We start from the raw sequence: 17190 nt of genomic DNA, 5'->3' as shown, positions 1-17190 counted from the left end.
AACAGACACCTACAGGATGCTTGTGACAAGAAGGCCCATTGGTTCCATCTACCAGTGACCCCAAGAAAAATAGTTTTATCCCAGCTTGGTGGCACAATTAATTATATTATTTTTTTAAAAAGTGTGGAACTTTTTGGAAAAGAAGTAACAAATATACTAATTCCATTCGGTAAGGATCAACTGCAAGTCTTTTACAAAATAGTGATGATTGGCAAGTTGCCCTGATAGATTTCAGGGGTCAAATTTTGTTTCATTTGCCCTTAAGTCCCCCATTGCATTTTTTGAAAACACATCCAGTAATTTTTCTGAAAATTTTTCTATTCAGCCTTTGAAAGGGGCTACGACTTGGCCTCTGGTTAAGTGAAAAGATCTCCTTACAGGAGAGTCGAAAGGGCCAGCTATACTGCTAACTTGTGGGAGAGGGTATGCTTGTATTTTTCCCCAGGATGCTGAGTCGCCAATTTGGATCCCGGACAGACTGATTCACCATGTCGCAGTCCCTCAGACACCTGGTTCCTCCACTGCTGCAACCACAAAAAGGAGAAAGGACGCTCCTCTGCCCCTGCCTCCGCCGCCCACCTGAAAAGTCTAGCAGACTCTAAGACAACTGGCAGCAGAGATCCCAGAAGAACCACCCACTGAGCAGAGGTCATGGCTTTACATAAAAGACCGTGATCCTCCTTCAGTTCAGTTCAGTCGCTCAGTCGTGTCCGACTCTTTGCGACCCTATGAATTGCAGCATGCCAGGCCTCCCTGTCCATCACCATCTCCTGGAGTTCACTCAGACTCACGTTCATGGAGTCCGTGATGCCATCCAGCCATCTTATCCTCTGTCGTCCGTCCCCTTCTCCTCCTGCCCCCAATCTTTCCCAGCATCAGAGTCTTTTCCAGTGAGTCAACTCTTCGCATGAGGTGGCCAAAGTACTGGAGTTGATCCTCCTTAATCTTAGAGAATTCAGCATTAGTAAGAGCAATTACTTGTTACTCTTACTATTACTGTTACTGTGGCAGCAATATCGTTGACTCAACAAGTGCAAGTGCCCAATATGTTGAAAAATCATTTTAGGTGTTTGGAATAGCTCAGATATTAGTTTAGATTTAGGGAAGCTTCATAATCAGATACAGACCATGGAACACTCCTGATTAGATTTTACTGCTGCAGGAGAAGCCAGTGACTTTTTCCATACATTCTCTAACTTCATTTCTGGAAAGATTATTCTTTCTACTGTTTTTAGTTATGTTGCTGTGGGTGCTCTAATCTTGCTCCTCATAATCATTCTTCCTTGTATTGTCAAGATTCTTTGGCAGAGAATTCAGAAGCTCGTGACTGAGCTGCATCTGGCTGTTTCAAGAAATAAAAGGGAGATGCCGGGAGCCAGCGTGAGGAACTCCGCCTGTGGCAAAAGTCGTGAGGAGGGAGGCTCGGCAAAGGCGGGATCGAGCCTCAGGAGACCCCCTGTTCCCGAGCATCTACCCCTGCCCAGAGCCAGCACAGGAGATCCCACCCATGACAAGGTCATGTGGAGAGACCTGATGGCAAGGCAAGTCAGGTCTCAAGGGGTCCTCTGCCTGAGCATCTACCCTGAAACCAAAATCTGTCTGTTTACTGTCTGCTATGCTATACTCTTCTGACATTACAGGGGGCTATCCCTGACCACCTTTCTCTGGAAAAAGTTAACTTAGAGCTCCAACTGGTCTCCTGCATATGAAAGGAGTGTCTCAGCTCAAATCCCTCGATGGCTCTCTAACTTGCCTGACAGAGACTTTCACAACTTGTGATTGTTTACAGCCCCTCAACCGCGAGAGGCATGCAGCTTAAAACATCTTAAAGATATAGAGCCTTTTCTAAAAAGCAAAAAATTATATTGGTGATGGGTTTCACTGTTGAGTCAATGACTGCTGCCAGGCCGCCATATCCTTTATCTTTTAGGCACCTGGGAGGGTATTAATCAATGTAATAGGGATGCAGAAATAGGAATATAGTAGTTTTGGTGTTAGCAATACTAGACTTTTGAGTTAGTGAATTTTCTCTTTGTTATAAATCACTGTACTTCTCTTTCCTTGTTATAAATTGTTGTGTCCTTGCTATGTAAGAATGTTAACTTTATTTAGTGCTTTCTGAGAGTGGCACCAGATTTTGGAAAAGAACAACACTATTAAGGCAAATAAGTTTTCTGGTCGACAGACCCTTATCAAAAAAGGGCCGTAAAATGCTAATTGGCCTTCTGGCCAGAAGATGATGTAAATCAGGTAAGACTTGTGTATACAGCTAGGTATGCAGAGAGAAAGCCTGGTCTCTATAAGAGTCAGAGCTGCTGACGCTGCATAATTTTGTATTATCCATTGATCTCTGTGTGCAACCAAAAGTATAAAAAGCTTGCCTGAACAATAAAGGATGGGCCAGTTTCTGGAAAGACTGGTTTCCCCCGTGTCAACTTTCTCTCTCCTTCTCCCTCTCCCTCCCTCTCCTTTTCAGGCTGAATTCCCATCTGGAGCGTGGAGGCTCACCAGGTCTACTTACTTGCCCTAGCTTCTAAGACCCACATGAGAGGGAGACCAGGGCGGGGCACCCTCTGCTATTCGAGCAGGCACCGGTGGCCTACGTAGATGGTGCCAACTTCTTGTCTCGAGGTTTTATTAGCTTTCCGTGTAAAACAATTTATTCAGCCTCTTTTCTGCACTAATTTTCCTACTATACTATTCTTTCCTAATCTTATATTTCTAATTAAGTAGTCCTTTCCCAGACGCCGACTCCATCCCTGTTTCGAATTATCCTGGATTCACCGGGGCTGGACCCCAGCGTACCCCCAAAAACCAGAGTCTGCCTGCTTTACTGTGTTATGGTTTCTGCCTACTCTTCTGACATTAACGGGGCTGTCCCCTCACCACCTTTTTCTGGAAAAAGTTAATTTAGAGCTTTTAGACAATAGATCTCCTGGGCATAATAAGAGTGTTTCAATCCAAAAACCCCTCTGATGGCTTTCTAGCCTGCTTGCTGGACTCTTACAGCTGTGCCTGTGATTGTTTGTGGCCTCCCAACTGCGAGAGGCACAGGAAGCTTAAAACATCCTAGGAATGTAGGGGCTTCCGAGGAGTCAAAATCACTTAGAATAGGATTGATTAAGGGTTTCATTTGTTGAGCCAATACTTGCTGCCAAATTTTTATATCTTTTATTGATTGGTATAGTTGATAGGTAGAAAAAACAGGTAGTAGCCCTGGTATTAGCAACATTAGATCTTTGAGTTAAGTACTTTCTTTGTTATAACCCATTGTACCTTTGTTCTACAGGAATGTAACTGCATTTAGTACTTTGAGGGTGATGCAGATTAAAGAAAAAAAACACTAAAAGGGAAAAAGAGTTTTCTGGTTGATAGACATTTATCTAGGAACAGAGCCATAAAAATGTTAACAGGTCTCTTGGCCAAAAGACCTGAGACCTTTTGTATATGGGAAGGTGCGGGGGACTGCCCGTGAAGGGTAAGTCTTGGGAGCTGCTCAGCAGGTTATGCAGAGCCTTAGGCATGTTCCTAAGCTCCCTGTCCCGCCCCCCTGAAGAATTTTTATAGCCCTTAAGACTCCAGGATGTCTAGTTCCTGCAACATGTCATAGGAAAGAGAATTATGTTCTGTACACAATAGGTAAGGGTCTGGTGATTTTCTGTACACAACTGGTGATTGTATCTTGAGATTAAAAACAATGTCACAAGTCACGTATACTATCCTATATATACTGCTGCACAATAAAGAAAGGCATCAGCCATTTTGGTCTGATCCTCTCAACCCCATCTTTTGTCTCTCATTTTTCTTAGCGGGGACGCTCCGTTCTCTCCCTGTGCAGGTGCGACTCTTGCTTGTGCTGGCCGCGGCAGGAAGGTATGCAAAAAGAAAGTCTGGTCTCAATAAGGGTCAGGACTGCTGCCCCTGCATAACTCTGCATATTCCATTATTTCTCTGTATACAACTTGGGGTATATAAGCTGCTTTTGAAAATAAATTTGTGGGCCTGGCAGCGATGCTTGACTCCCCCATGTCGTTCCTTGCTCGTTTTTCTGGCTGAATTCCCATCTGGAGTGTGGAGGCTCACCGAGTCTACTTATTTGCCCTGCTTCTAAGACCCACGCGAGAGGGAGCCCAAGGTGGGGCACCCTCCGGTATTAAAGTGGGTGCCGGTGGCCTACGTAGATGGTGCAAGTTCCTTGTCTTGGAACTGTATTGGTTTTCCAAGTAAACCAAGTTATTCAGCCTCTTTTCTCCACTAATTTTCCTACTACACTATTTTTTCCTAATCTCTCTTTATATTTCTAAATAAATTTTTCCTCGCCGACTCCATCCCCGCTTCGAATTCTCTGGATCCACCGGGGCTGGACCCTGGCAGATATCCAAATGTATAATGGAGGCCATTCTTTTTGCTGCTGACCCCATTACATGGAAATCTCAAGACCCAGTGTGGGTGGAACAATGGCCTCTGCCTAAAGAAAAATTACTGGCAGCTAAAACGTTAATTTTACAATTGGGACATACTGAACCATCCAATAGTCCCTGGAACACTCCTATTTTTGTCATAAAGAAAAAGTCTGGTAAATGGCAACTTTTACAAGATTTGAGAGCTATTAATGCCACCATGGAAGGCATGGGGGCCTTACAGCCTGGGCTCCCTTCCCCAGTAGCCGTTCCAGAGGCATATTATGTAATTGATTTACAAGACTACTTTTTTACCATTCACTTAAGTGCTGAATAAAAAGCGATTTGCCTTCAGTCTGCCATCAGATAATTTTAAACAGCCTTATTTAAGGTTTCAATGAAAAGTGTTGCCTCAGGGAATGAAAAATAGCCCTACCCTATGTCAAAAATTTGTTAATGCTGCTTTAGAAGAAATTATCGGAGAAGGCAATGGCAACCCACTCCAGTACTCTTGCCTGGCAAATCCCACAGATGGAGGAATCCCTGGTAGGCTGCAGTCCATGGGGTCGCTAAGAGTCTGACATGACTGAGCAACTTCACTTTCACTTTTCACTTTTATGCATTGGAGAAGGAAATGGCAACCCACTCCAGTGTTCTTGCCTGGAGAATCCCAGGGATGGGGGAGCCTGGTGGGCTGCTGTCTATGGGGTCGCACTGCTGGGAGCCAGCGTGAGGAACTCCCATGGCAAAGGTCATGAGAAAGGAGGCTTCGGCAGGATCAAGCCTCAGGAGACCCCCTGTTCCCACGCATCTACCCCCAAAACCAGAGTCTGTTTTATGCTCTCACCTATACCTCTGACTTTACGGGGGGCTCTCCCCCATCACCAGTTCTCTCAGAGAAGGAGCTAACTTGCAGCTCCAGTTAATAAAAATTCCTGGGCGTGACAAGAGTGTTTCAACTTACAAACTCCTCTGAAGTTTCTCTAGTCTGCCTGATCAGGTTAATCCGGCCACATGTGATTGTTTACAGCCTCCCAACCGTGAGAGGCATGAGATGCTTTAAAACTTTCTAAATACAGGCTGTTTTGAGAAGTTATAAGATTATTAATATAGTATAGTGGGTTGGTTAGGAATTATATTGGTGAAGGGTTTTTCATTCGTTGTGCCAATAATTGCTGCTAATTCCCTGCCCTGGGTGTGACAAGGGTGTCTCAGGTCAAACCTCTATGCTGACAGACTAGCTTGTGTGACAACCTCTCAACCATAAACAGCACAGAGAGTTTGGAGTATTTTGAAAGTCTTAATTAGCATAGGGCTTTTCTCATTGTTGAGTCAATGATTGCCACCAGGCCTTCATATCCTTAGGCACCTGGGAGTATATTAATCAATGTATTTGAAATATAGAAAAGGAAATATAGTAGTTTTTGAGGTTAACAATACTAGACTTTTTGAGTTAATTAATTTTTTCTTTTGTTATAGATCACTGTACTTTGTTATAAATCACTGTGTCCTTGCTATGTAAAATGTAACTTTATCACTATCTTAAGAGTAAATAGATCTTAAGGGGAACACTGGTGAAGGGTTTTCATTTGTTGAGCCAATATTTGCTGCTAAATCTCCATATTCCTTGCCCTTATACTGAATATAACTAGCATATAGGAGAAATAAGTATTAACCTTTAATCATGTTAAACCTTAAGCTAAGTAAATTCCTTTCTTGATTGTAATCCACTACACCCTCACCCTATAGGAATGCAACTTTATTTGGAGGGTGGTGCTTGGTTTAAGAAAAAATCACCCCTGGAAAAAATCAGTTTTCTATTGACTGACCATTATCAGAAAGGGAAATGTCACCAGGCTTCATGGCCAGAAGATGATGTAAAACCCATAAAACTTTTGTATAATTTTATATGAAGCACCTGATTGTGACAAGGGTCAGGTCTGCTGACCCCCGTGTGACTCTGTATTCATCCCTATGTATAACAAAAAGTACATAAGCAAACCTGAAAAAGAAATCGGATCAGTTTCTGGAAAGACTGATTCCCCCGTATCGTTTCTTTCTCGCTCCCCGTTTTTCTGGCTGAATTCCCATCTGGAATGTGGGTACTCACCAAGCCTGCTAATTTTGCCTGGGCTTCTAAGATAAGACCGGGGAGGCCTCAGTGCCTCCTCTCCTTTGGGAGAACGGAAAGATGCCTGTGGCCTATGTAGGTGGTGATTGGTATTCCATATAAACCAAGTTATTCAGCCTCTTTTTCTCCACTAATATTTCCTACTACACTATCCGTTTCTAATCTCTCTCTATATCTGTAATTAAATAAGTTTTTTCCTAGGACGCCTACTCCGTCTCCCCTGCAAATTACCGTGGACCCACCGGGGCTGGACCCTGGCATTGCACAGAGTCGGACACAACTGAAGCGGCTTAGCAGCAGTAGCAGCAGCAGAGCTAAATATGCACAGGTATATATGATTCATTATGTGGATGACATTTCAATAGTTCATTCATTTCAATAGCTCATTACAAACCGTTCTCCAAGATTTCACTCAGCCGCTGTCAGCTAGAGGCTTGAAAATTGCCCTGGAAAAAATTCAAACCAACCCACCCATAACTGTTACAAATTCAGAAACAGTGACTCATTCCCCACTGGAATTAAGATCACCTTGTTTCTCTGAATGATTATCAAAATCTTTTAGGTGATATTAATTGGATAAGGCCTTATCTTAAACTAACACTGCTGAGCTAAAGCCTCTTTTTAACATTTTGCAGGGATCCTGATCCAACTTCAAAACCGCAATTAACTATTGAAGCTCTGGAGACCCTAGGCAAAGTAGAAAAGTCTTTATCTGATAGTTATGTTCAGTTCAGTCGCTCAGTCGTGTCCAACTCTGTGACCCCATGAATCGCAGCACGCCAGGCCTCCCTGTCCATCACCAACTCCCAGAGTTCACTCAGACTCATGTCCATCGAGTCCGTGATGCCATCCAGCCATCTCATCCTCTGTCGTCCCCTTCTCCTCCTGCCCCCAATCCCTCCCAGCATCAGGGTCTTTTTCCAATGAGTCAACTCTTCGCATGAGGTGGCCAAAGTACTGGAGTTTCAGCTTTAGCATCATTCCTTCCAAAGAAATCCCAGGGTTGATCTCCTTCAGAATGGACTGGTTGGATCTCCTTGCAGTCCAAGGGACTCTCAAGAGACTTCTCCAACACCACAGTTCAAAAGCATCAATTCTTCGGCGCTCAGCCTTCTTCACAGTCCAACTCTCACATCCATACATGACCACAGGAAAAACCATAGCCTTGACTAGACGGACCTCTGATGACAAAGTAATGTCTCTGCTTTTTAATATGCTATCTAGGTTGCTCATAACTTTTCTTCCAATGAATAAGCGTCTTTTAATTTCATGGCTGCAGTCACCATCTGCAGTGAATTTGGAGCCCCCAAAATAAAGTCTGACACTGTTTCCCCTGTTTCCCCATCTATTTCCCATGAAGTGATGGGACCGGATGCCATGATCTTCGTTTTCTAAATGTTGCGCTTTAAGCCAACGTTTTCATTCTCCACTTTCACTTTCATCAAGAGGCTCCTCTTCACTTTCTGCCATAAGGGTTGTGTCATCTGCATATCTGAGGTTATTGATATTTCTCCTGGCAATCTTGATTCCAGCTTGTGTTTCTTCCGGTCCAGCATTTCTCATGATGTACTCTGCGTAGAAGTTAAATAAGCAGAGTGACAATATACAGCCTTGACGTACTCCTTTTCCTATTTGGAACCAGTCTGTTGTTCCATGTCCAGTTCTAACTGTTGCTTCCTGACCTGCATACAGGTTTCTCAAGAGGCAGGTCAGGTGGTCTGGTATTCCCATCTCTTGAAGAATTTTCCACAGTTTATTGTGATCCACACAGTCAAAGGCTTTGGCATAGTCAATAAAGCAGAAATAGATGTTTTTCTGGACCTCTCTTGCTTGTTCCATGATCCTGCAGATGTTGGCAATTTGATCTCTGGTTTCTCTGCCTTTTCTAAAACCAGCTTGAACATCAGAGAGTTCATGGTTCACGTATTGCTGAAGCCTGGCTCGAAGAATTTTGAGCATTACTTTACTAGCATGTGAGATGAGTGCAATTGTGTGGTAGTTTGAGGATTCTTTGGCATTGCCTTTCTTCGGGAATGGAATGAAAACTGACCTTTTCCAGTCCTGTGGCCACTGCTGAGTTTTCCAAATTTGCTGGCATATTGTGTGCAGCACTTTCACAGCACCATCTTTCAGGATTTGAAAGAGCTCAACTGGAATTCCATCACCTCCACTAGCTTTGTTCATTCAGTTCAGTTCAGTTCAGTCGCTCAGTTGTGTCCAACTCTCTGCGAGTCCATGAATCCAAGCACGCCAGGCCTCCCTGTTCATCACTATCTCCCAGAGTTCACTCAGACTCACGTCCATTGAGTCCGTGATGGCATCCAGCCATCTCATCCTCTGTCGTCCCCTTCTCCTCCTGCCCCCAATCCCTTCCAGCATCAGGGTCTTTTCCGATGAGTCAACTCCTCGCATGAGGTGGCCAAAGTACTGGAGTTTCAGCTCTAGCATCATTCCTTTCAAAGAAATCCCAGGGTTGATCTTCAGAATGGACTGGTTGGATCTCCTTGCAGTCCAAGGGACTCTCAAGAGTCTTCTCCAACACCACAGTTCAAAAGCATCAATTCTTCGGCGCTCAGCCTTCTTCACAGTCCAACTCTCACATCCATACATGACCACAGGAAAAACCATAGCCTTGACTAGACGGACGAAGTAGTGATGCTTTCTAAGGCCCACTTGACTTCACATTCCAGGGTGTCTGGCTCTAGATGAGTGATCACATCATCATTATTATCTGGGTCGTGAAGATCTTTTTTGTACAGTTCTTCTGTGTATTCTTGCCACCTCTTCTTAATATCTTCTGCTTCTGTTAGGTCCATACCATTTCTGTCCTTTATCAAGCCCATCTTTGCATGAAATGTTCCCTTGGTATCTCTAATTATGTAAAAAGGATTGAGTTAACAGCTGCCTGGCAACTCCTTTGCCTGGCTACCCCCACTGCACCTATGGGAATTTTGTGGCAAAACGGCCCCCTGGAGTGGGTCCATCTTCCTGCTCCAGCTCAAAAAGTAGTGGCTTCTTATCCAGGGTTGATTGCTATGTTGTTATTAAAGGAAAGAAAGTGGAGCACTGAATTATTTGGTAAAGAGCCATCAGAAATTGTAATTCCATATAACAAAGAACAGCTTGATGCTCTTTTAATGTTTGGTGAAAATTGGCAAATTGCCATAGGAAACTATTTTGGTCAAATTCTGCATCATTTACCTTCGCATGTTTTGTTAAATTTTATATCTAGACACCCAGTTATTTTCCCTGTTAGATGCAAACAGTTCCGTATTCCAGGAGCTCAGACAGCTTTTACTGATGGGTCAGCTAATGGCAGAGATTCTATAGTTACAAGGAATCAGCATAAGGTTTTACAAACACAGGAAACTTCAGCTCAAAGAGCTGAACTCACAGCTGTTATAGAGGCTTTTGTTATGTTTGCAGAGCAGGAATTTAACTTTTACTCTGACTCTCAGTGTGTGGTCAAGCAGTTTCCACATATTGAGACTGCGGTTCTGCCCAAGAACAAATTTACTATCTTTTACTTGCTAACTAAATTGCAGAAACAAATCTGGAAACAAAACCAAGCATTTTTTATTGGCCACATTCGAGCTCATTCTGGACTGCCTGGACCTTTAAATGCCTTAAATGATTTGGCAGATTCACTAACTAGGGTTACAGTGGCCTCTGCTTTTAAAGAAGCCTGATTGCCCAGAGCCAGCATGGGGAATCCCACCCGTGGCAAAGGTCATGAGGAAGGGGGCCTGGCAAACGCAAAGGCGGGATCAGGTCTCAAGGGTCCCCCCTGGATTTTCCTGAGCATCTACCTCCACAGCCTCCAGAGTGCCTGCTTTATTGCGCTATGCTTTCCATCTACTCTTCTGACATAACGGGGGGCTATCCCCACCACCTTTCTCTAGAAAGAGTTAACTTAGAGCTGCAGTTAACAGTCTCCTGCATATAAAAGGATTGTCTCAGCTCAGATCCCTCTGATGGCTCTCTAACTTGCCTGACAGGTTTATCCAGACTTTTACAACTTGTGATTGTTTACAGCCCCCCCAACTGTGAGAGGCACGAAGCTTAAAACATCTTAAAGATATAGAGCCTTTTCTAAAGAGCTAAGAATTATATTGGTGATGGGTTTCATTGTTAAGTCAATGACTGCCGTCAGGCCTCTATATCCTTTATCTTTTAGGCACCTGGAGGATATTTATCAATGTAATTGGGATATAGAAAAAGGAATATAGTAGTTTTGATGTTGGCAACACTAGACTTCTGAGTTAATGAACTTTCTCTTTGTTATAAATCACTGTACTCCTCTTGTTATAAATTGTTGTGTCCTTGCTATGTAAGAATGTAACCTTAATTAGTGCTTTCTGAGAGTAGCACCAGACTTTAGCAAGAACAACATTTTTAAGGCAAATAAGTTTTCTGATTGCTGGACCCTTATCAGAAAAGGGCCATAAATGCTAATAGGCCTCTTGGCCAGAAGATGATGTAAATCACCTAAGACCTGTGTATACAAATGGATATGCAGAAAGAAAGCCTGGGTCAGAGCTACTGACCCTGTATGAGTTTGCTTTTTTACGTTTATCTCTATGTACAACTCAAAGTATAAAAGGTTTCCTGAGTAATAAAGAGATGGACCAGTTCCTGGAGAGACTGACTCCCCCTGTGTCTTCTTTTCTTTCTCTCCTCCTTTTCAGGCTGATTCCCGTCTGGAGCATAGAGGCTCACCGTGTATACTTATTTGCCCAGGCTTCTAAGATCCACACGAGAGGGAGCCCAAGGCGGGGCACCCTCTGCTATTCAAGTGGGCGCCTGTGGCCTTTCGTAGACAGTGAAAGTCCCTTGTCTTGGGGCTTTATTGGCTTTTTATGTAAACCAAGGAATACAGCCTCTTTCCTCCTCTATTTTCCCCACTACACTATTCTTTCCTAATCTCTCTTTATATCTCTAAATAAACAATCTTATCTGATTGCTGACTCCATCTCCACTTCGAATTACCCTGGATCCACAGGGGCTGGACCCTGGCACCCAAGCCTCTCACTCACTTCATCATCAAAATACTATTGCATTAAGATATCAGTTTCAGATTCCTTGAGAGTCTGCTCAAGCCTCTCACTCACTTCATCATCAAAATACTATTGCATTAAGATATCAGTTTCAGATTCCTCGAGAGTCTGCTCGAGACATTGTTCGTTCCTGTTCACATTGTCCTACTACTATAAGTAGTTTGCCTATGAGAGTTAACCCTCGCGATCTCAGACCTAATGCACTCTAGCAGATGGATGTAACTCAGGTCTCCTCATTTGGAAAATTGCCTTTTGTTCATGTAACTATAGATACTTTTTCTCATGTTATTGTTGCCACTGCTCACACTGGAGAGGTGTATAGGGATGTAGTGCAACATCTCTTTATTTGTTTTTCATACTTAGGCCTGCCAAAACCTTTGAAAACCGATAATGCCCCTGCTTACATTTCTAAGTTATTTCAAGAATTTTGCATAAGATTTTAAATAAAACATAACACAGGCATCCCCTGTAATCCACAGGGACAAGCCATAGTGGAGAGAGCACATCAGACATTAAAAATACAAATTCAAAAATTACAGGAAGGGGAATATAAATATAGTTCTCCCCATCCAATCTTGCAACATGCTCTCTTTGTAATAAATAACCTAAATCCTGATTCGTCTGGAACCACTGCAATGCTTCGTCATTGGTGTGCGGAACAACAGAATGCAAAGCCATTGGTAAAATGTAAGGACCTCCTCTCTGGACAATGGAGGCATCTTGATCCACTGTTAACCAGCAGCTGAGGATATGCTTGTATTTTTCCACAGGACGCAGATTCTCCAATTTGGATCCCGGACAGACTGATTCACCATGTCACAGCCCCCCAGGCACCTGGTTCCCTCTTTGCCTCGACCACAAAAAAGGAAGGGGCCTCCTCTACATCCACTTCCTCTGCCAATATGGGACGTCCCACTGTTCTTGAGACGACTGACACCAGAGAGCCCGGGTGAGCAAGAAGAGGACCCATCCACCAGACAGATGACACAACTCCATATAAGAGACATTGCCCCTTCTAGTCCTTTACCCCGCAGGAGACCACCAGGATGCCCTGCTCGGGCAACTCAACAAGCCTCCATACCTACCTGGGGACAGATTAAGATGCTCTGTCACCAGGCACAGGGAGTAGCTTCTGTGCAGGGAACTTCAGACTCCCCCGAGAACGTGTTTGTTGCTATGCTTGCCCTATTATCCCGCCAGAATTCTCCGGCAGAGCACCCAGAAGCTCACGACTGAATTGCATCTGGCTGTCTTAAATAAAAAAGGGGAGATGCTGGGAGCCAACACGGGAGATCCCACCCATGGCAAGGTCATGTGGGAGAGCCTGGCAGGCAAGGCAGGATCAGGACTCCAGGGACTCCCCGTCCTCACCCATGACAAGTCATGCGGAAGAGCCTGACAGGGCAAGGCGGATCAGGTCTCAAGGGGTCCTCTGCCCGAGCATCTACCCCAAACCAAAATCTGTCTGTTTACTGTCTGCTATACTACACTCTTCTGACATTAACAGGGGCTATCCCCGACCACCTTTCTCTGGAAAATTAACTTACAGCTCCAGTTAATAGTCTCCTGCATATAAAAGGAGTGTCTCAGCTCAAACCTCTCTGCTGGCAGTCTAGCTTGTGTGACAGGTTTACCCACACTCTTGCTACTACACACGACTGTTTATAACTTCTCAACCATAAACAGCACAGAGAGTTTGGAGTATTTTGAAAGCCTTAGTTAGCATAGGGCTTTTCTAAAGATAAAAATCATGTTGGTGAAGGGTTTCATTGCTGAGTTAATGATTGCTGCCAGGCCTCTATATCCTCAGGCACCTGGAAGTGTATTAATCAATTTAATTGGAATGTAGAAAAAGAAATACAGTCGTTTTGATGTTAGCAATATTAGACTTTTGAGTTAATGAATTTTCCCTTTGTTATAAATCCCTATACTCCTCTTTCTTTGTTATAAATCGTTGTATCCTTGCTATGTAAGAATGTAACTTTATCACTTTCTTAAGACTAAGCAGATTTCAGAAAAAAGCATCTTAAGGGAAAACAAGTTTTCTGATTAACTAACCTTTATTGATAGAAACAAAGATGGAGCCATAAAATGTTAATCGGTCTCCAGACCAGAAGATATTGTAAACAAATGTAAGACCCTTGTAAGAACAAAGATATGCAAAGAACACTCTGTCTTTAGATAAGGGTCAGAGTGGCTGACCCTGCGTGACTCTGCTTCTTACATTTATCTCTATGTACAACTTAAAGTATAAAAGCTTCCCTGAAAAATAAAGAGACGGACCAGTTCCTCGAAAAACTGGTTTCCCCTGTGTCGTTCTTGCGTTCTCTTTCTCTTACTCTCCTTTTCAGGCTGATTCCTTGGAGTGCAGGGGCTCGCCATGTTCACTTATTTGCCTGGGCTTCTAAGAGTTGAACGGGAAGGCGCTCTGTGTCTTCACTCCTTCGGGAGACTGGGAGGGTGCCTGCGGCCTACGTGAACGGTGCAAGTTCCTTGTCTGGAACTTTATTGGCTTTCTGTGTAAACCAAGGAATATCAGCCTCTTTCTCTCCTATATTTTCCTAACTGCTATATTCCTTCTTTATCTCTCTCTATATCTCTAAATAAATCTTTTTAGATCCCTGATGCCGTCCCCTTGAGGATACCCTGGATCCAACCAGGGCTGGACCCCTGTACTCCTGGGCATGAAAGGAGTATTTCAATTCAAACCCCTTGTTAGCATTCTAGCTTACTTGGCAGGTTTATCCAGACTCTTGCAACATTGTTGAGCCAGTGCTTGCTGCCAAATTCCCACATCCCTTATCCATTGTGTTCCTGGGAGTGCATATAGTTAGGATGTAGAAAAAACAAGTAGTAGCCTTAACATTAGCAACATTAGACTTTGAGTTAATAAGTTCTTTCTTTGCTGTAACCCACTGAATCTTTGCTCTATAAAAATGTAACTCTGTACTTTAAGGGTGACACAGGCTAAGGAATTTAAGAAAAAACACTTCAAGGGAAAGTAAGTGTTTTAGCTGACCAACCTTTATAAAAAAGGGGTCATAAAATGTCAATAGGCCTCCAGGCCTGAAGATAATGTACAAAAAATAAGACCCTTGTTTATGAAATGGTATGCAGGAAGAACCTAGCATTGGTAAAAGTTAATACTGATGGAATGTTGAGCTGACTCTGCATTTTTCACTTTGTTCAATGTACAACTCAGGGTATAAAAGCTCCCTCTGAAAATAAAATGACGGGCCTTGCTCACTGAAACTTGGTCTCCCCATGTTCTTCTTTCTTTCTCTTTCCTTTTCCTTTTCAGGCTGATTCCCTGGAGCACAGGGGCCCTCTGAGTTCACTTTCCTGCCTGGGCTTCTAAGACCCACTCGAGAAGGTGCCCAAGGTGGGGCACCTTCAGCTGTTCGAGAGGGCGCCTGCGGTCTATGTGAACAGAGCAAGTCCCGTGCTGGGGCTTTATTGGCTTTCTGCATAAACCAAGGAATATCAACCTCTTTCTCTCCTCTGTTTTCTTAACTGCATAATTCTTTCCTTATCTCTGTCTCTATCTCTCTCAGTTGCTGACACCATTCATGCTCCAGATAACCCTGGATCCAACCGGGGCTGGACCCTGGTAAGCTCTGAAGAAACCTGCTTGCCTCGCACCTCCGTTCCAGAGACTCTGGTTCCACCTTTGAACCTGACTAGCCCTGTGACCCCCATCTCAGACTGTGCTTACCCGAAAAGGGAAGCCTGGATAGCAGTGATAGTTTTAAAACAGTTTTCATGGCTGTGTCCTGACCAACATCCTGATCGTTTTCAGTCAGAAAGCTGTTTTTTATGCTGGGAGTGTGTTGACTCCCCCTGGCAGGGAGGTCTTGTGGGGTCTTGGCAGGGTGCTACAAAGCTGCCAGGACTCAGTGTAGCTGGGCTGGGCTGCTCCCCCTGACTCGGGCATTTCCCAGGCCCCTGGCACCAGTCTCCTGTCCTTTCTGGCTCCCCTTCTGCCCTTTTCTGCTCCTGCATCGAAAGTGATTGTGGGCTGCCCGTGCCCTGGTCATCGATACTGCAAGGAGAGGAGTCTCTGAAAGACATTTCCCCGTGTTTGAAGGGCTCAGCCGTCCCTTCCAAACCCTGGAGCTTTCACACACTAGTTTTTTTCTCCTGCCATTCCCTTCAGAGCTTAGACCTCGGCTGGTCCCTTGACTTGCAGGGGTTCACTTTGTCTTTGAAGTTCAGGGGCCTCGTGGCAGAAACGCGTCAACACATTTATACTTACTTGGTCTTCACTCTGGAATAAGTTCATGTAGTGCGAAAGAGCATGGGGTGGGGAGGGAGGGCTGTAAACCGTGGCTTCTGCTCCGTGGACTTGAGTGGAGGACAACCTGTAATGTATTATTCAAGACAGCACGTGACTGATGTGCTTGTTGGTGTGGCTGACAGAGGCCCCAGCCCTGCCGTCAGCAGAGGGCTGATGACCTGCTTTTTGTCCTATGCTGCAGATGTGTTCGGTGGGAGGCAGAAACCCTCCACCAGTGCCCTTGCTTAATACACTCCGAAGATGCAACATGGCACCCCAGGAGGTGTGTCCGGCTCCAGGATAAAGGTGAGGTGGGGTCCCATTCACCATTGCCCCCCGCCTTCCCCTACATTTGGTCTGAGGGCTCATGTCTAGTTCTCTCCTGTCTACATTTGAGTTTGATCCTATTTTGCTCGAAGTTTCTATTTGCATCTCATAATGTGAAGATAGTGAGACTATTAGATGTAAGCCACAGGGTACTTGGTAGGCATCCAACAGCCTGAGTGTTCCCTTGGCTTTCAAACCTGCCCTCTGCCCCTGACATGCATCAGAGGCTTTCCTGTCCAGTCCCTGGTCCTGGGGCTCCTCAGCTAGCCTTTCCATTTTTCTTGGCTGGCCAAATTAAGTGGGTCTTTGCCGAATAGGGGCTTCCCTGGTGGCTCAGGCGCTAAAAGCGTCTGCCTACAATGCAGGAGACCCAGGATCGACCCCTGGGTGGGGAAGATCCCTGGAGCAGGAAATGGCAACCCACTCTAGTACTCTTGCATGGAAAATCCCATGGACAGAGGAGCCTGATAGGCTACAGTCCATGGGGTCGCAAAGATTCAGACACGACTGAGCCACTTAACTAACTTTAACTTTTGCAGAATAGGATGACGGTGGGAGAGCTCCTGAGGGTGGTGGTCCATCCTTTGATGAAGACACAGTGGGAGTTTGGTGTCACAGCCCCTGATAGCACTAAAGTCTAGTCTGTCTGCCAAGATCTGGAAACTGCTTGAAAGAAAATCCTTTGTTCTAAAAATCAAACCTTTGAGGTGTTTTTCTTTGTTATTGCATCTATTCTGGTGATTTCTAGTTGAGCTTGCATAAATTGGAAGCTTGGGCCTGGTCGATTGGAACACTCTCAGTGATGCTGCCTCATGAGAAGATGGTGCTGGAGACTAAATGCTTGTATTGTTCTTCCCTCCTAGGTCAGTCTTAGATCTGGAGGTGGCTAAGGAAGTCCCAAGGTCCTGAGTCAGTGACCTTGGGGTCACCTGGGATCTGGAATGGCTGGTATTTCTCCCTGAGGTGGGAAACAAACCAGCCCTGGTGGAAACAACCCCC

General features: G+C 44.5%; 1 long non-coding RNA gene and 1 other non-coding gene across 2 annotated transcripts; both read left to right on the top strand.

The window, feature by feature from the left end:
- The first annotated feature begins 3939 nt into the window (after window positions 1-3939).
- On the top strand, window positions 3940-13886 carry LOC138417175 (uncharacterized). Its single transcript, XR_011248013.1, has 2 exons — window positions 3940-6859; window positions 12359-13886. It is a non-coding gene; the product is annotated as an uncharacterized lncRNA (long non-coding RNA).
- Window positions 13887-15582: 1696 nt separating this feature from the next.
- On the top strand, window positions 15583-15714 carry LOC138417985 (small nucleolar RNA SNORA71). Its single transcript, XR_011248392.1, has one exon. It is a non-coding gene; the product is annotated as a small nucleolar RNA SNORA71 (small nucleolar RNA).
- Window positions 15715-17190: the final 1476 nt, after the last annotated feature.

This window comes from Ovis canadensis, chromosome 13, assembly GCF_042477335.2.
Source record: "Ovis canadensis isolate MfBH-ARS-UI-01 breed Bighorn chromosome 13, ARS-UI_OviCan_v2, whole genome shotgun sequence".
Lineage (NCBI taxonomy): Eukaryota > Metazoa > Chordata > Mammalia > Artiodactyla > Bovidae > Ovis > Ovis canadensis.
The sequence above is the reverse complement of the archived record's forward strand: the minus strand, read 5'-3'. Positions and strand labels throughout refer to the sequence as shown.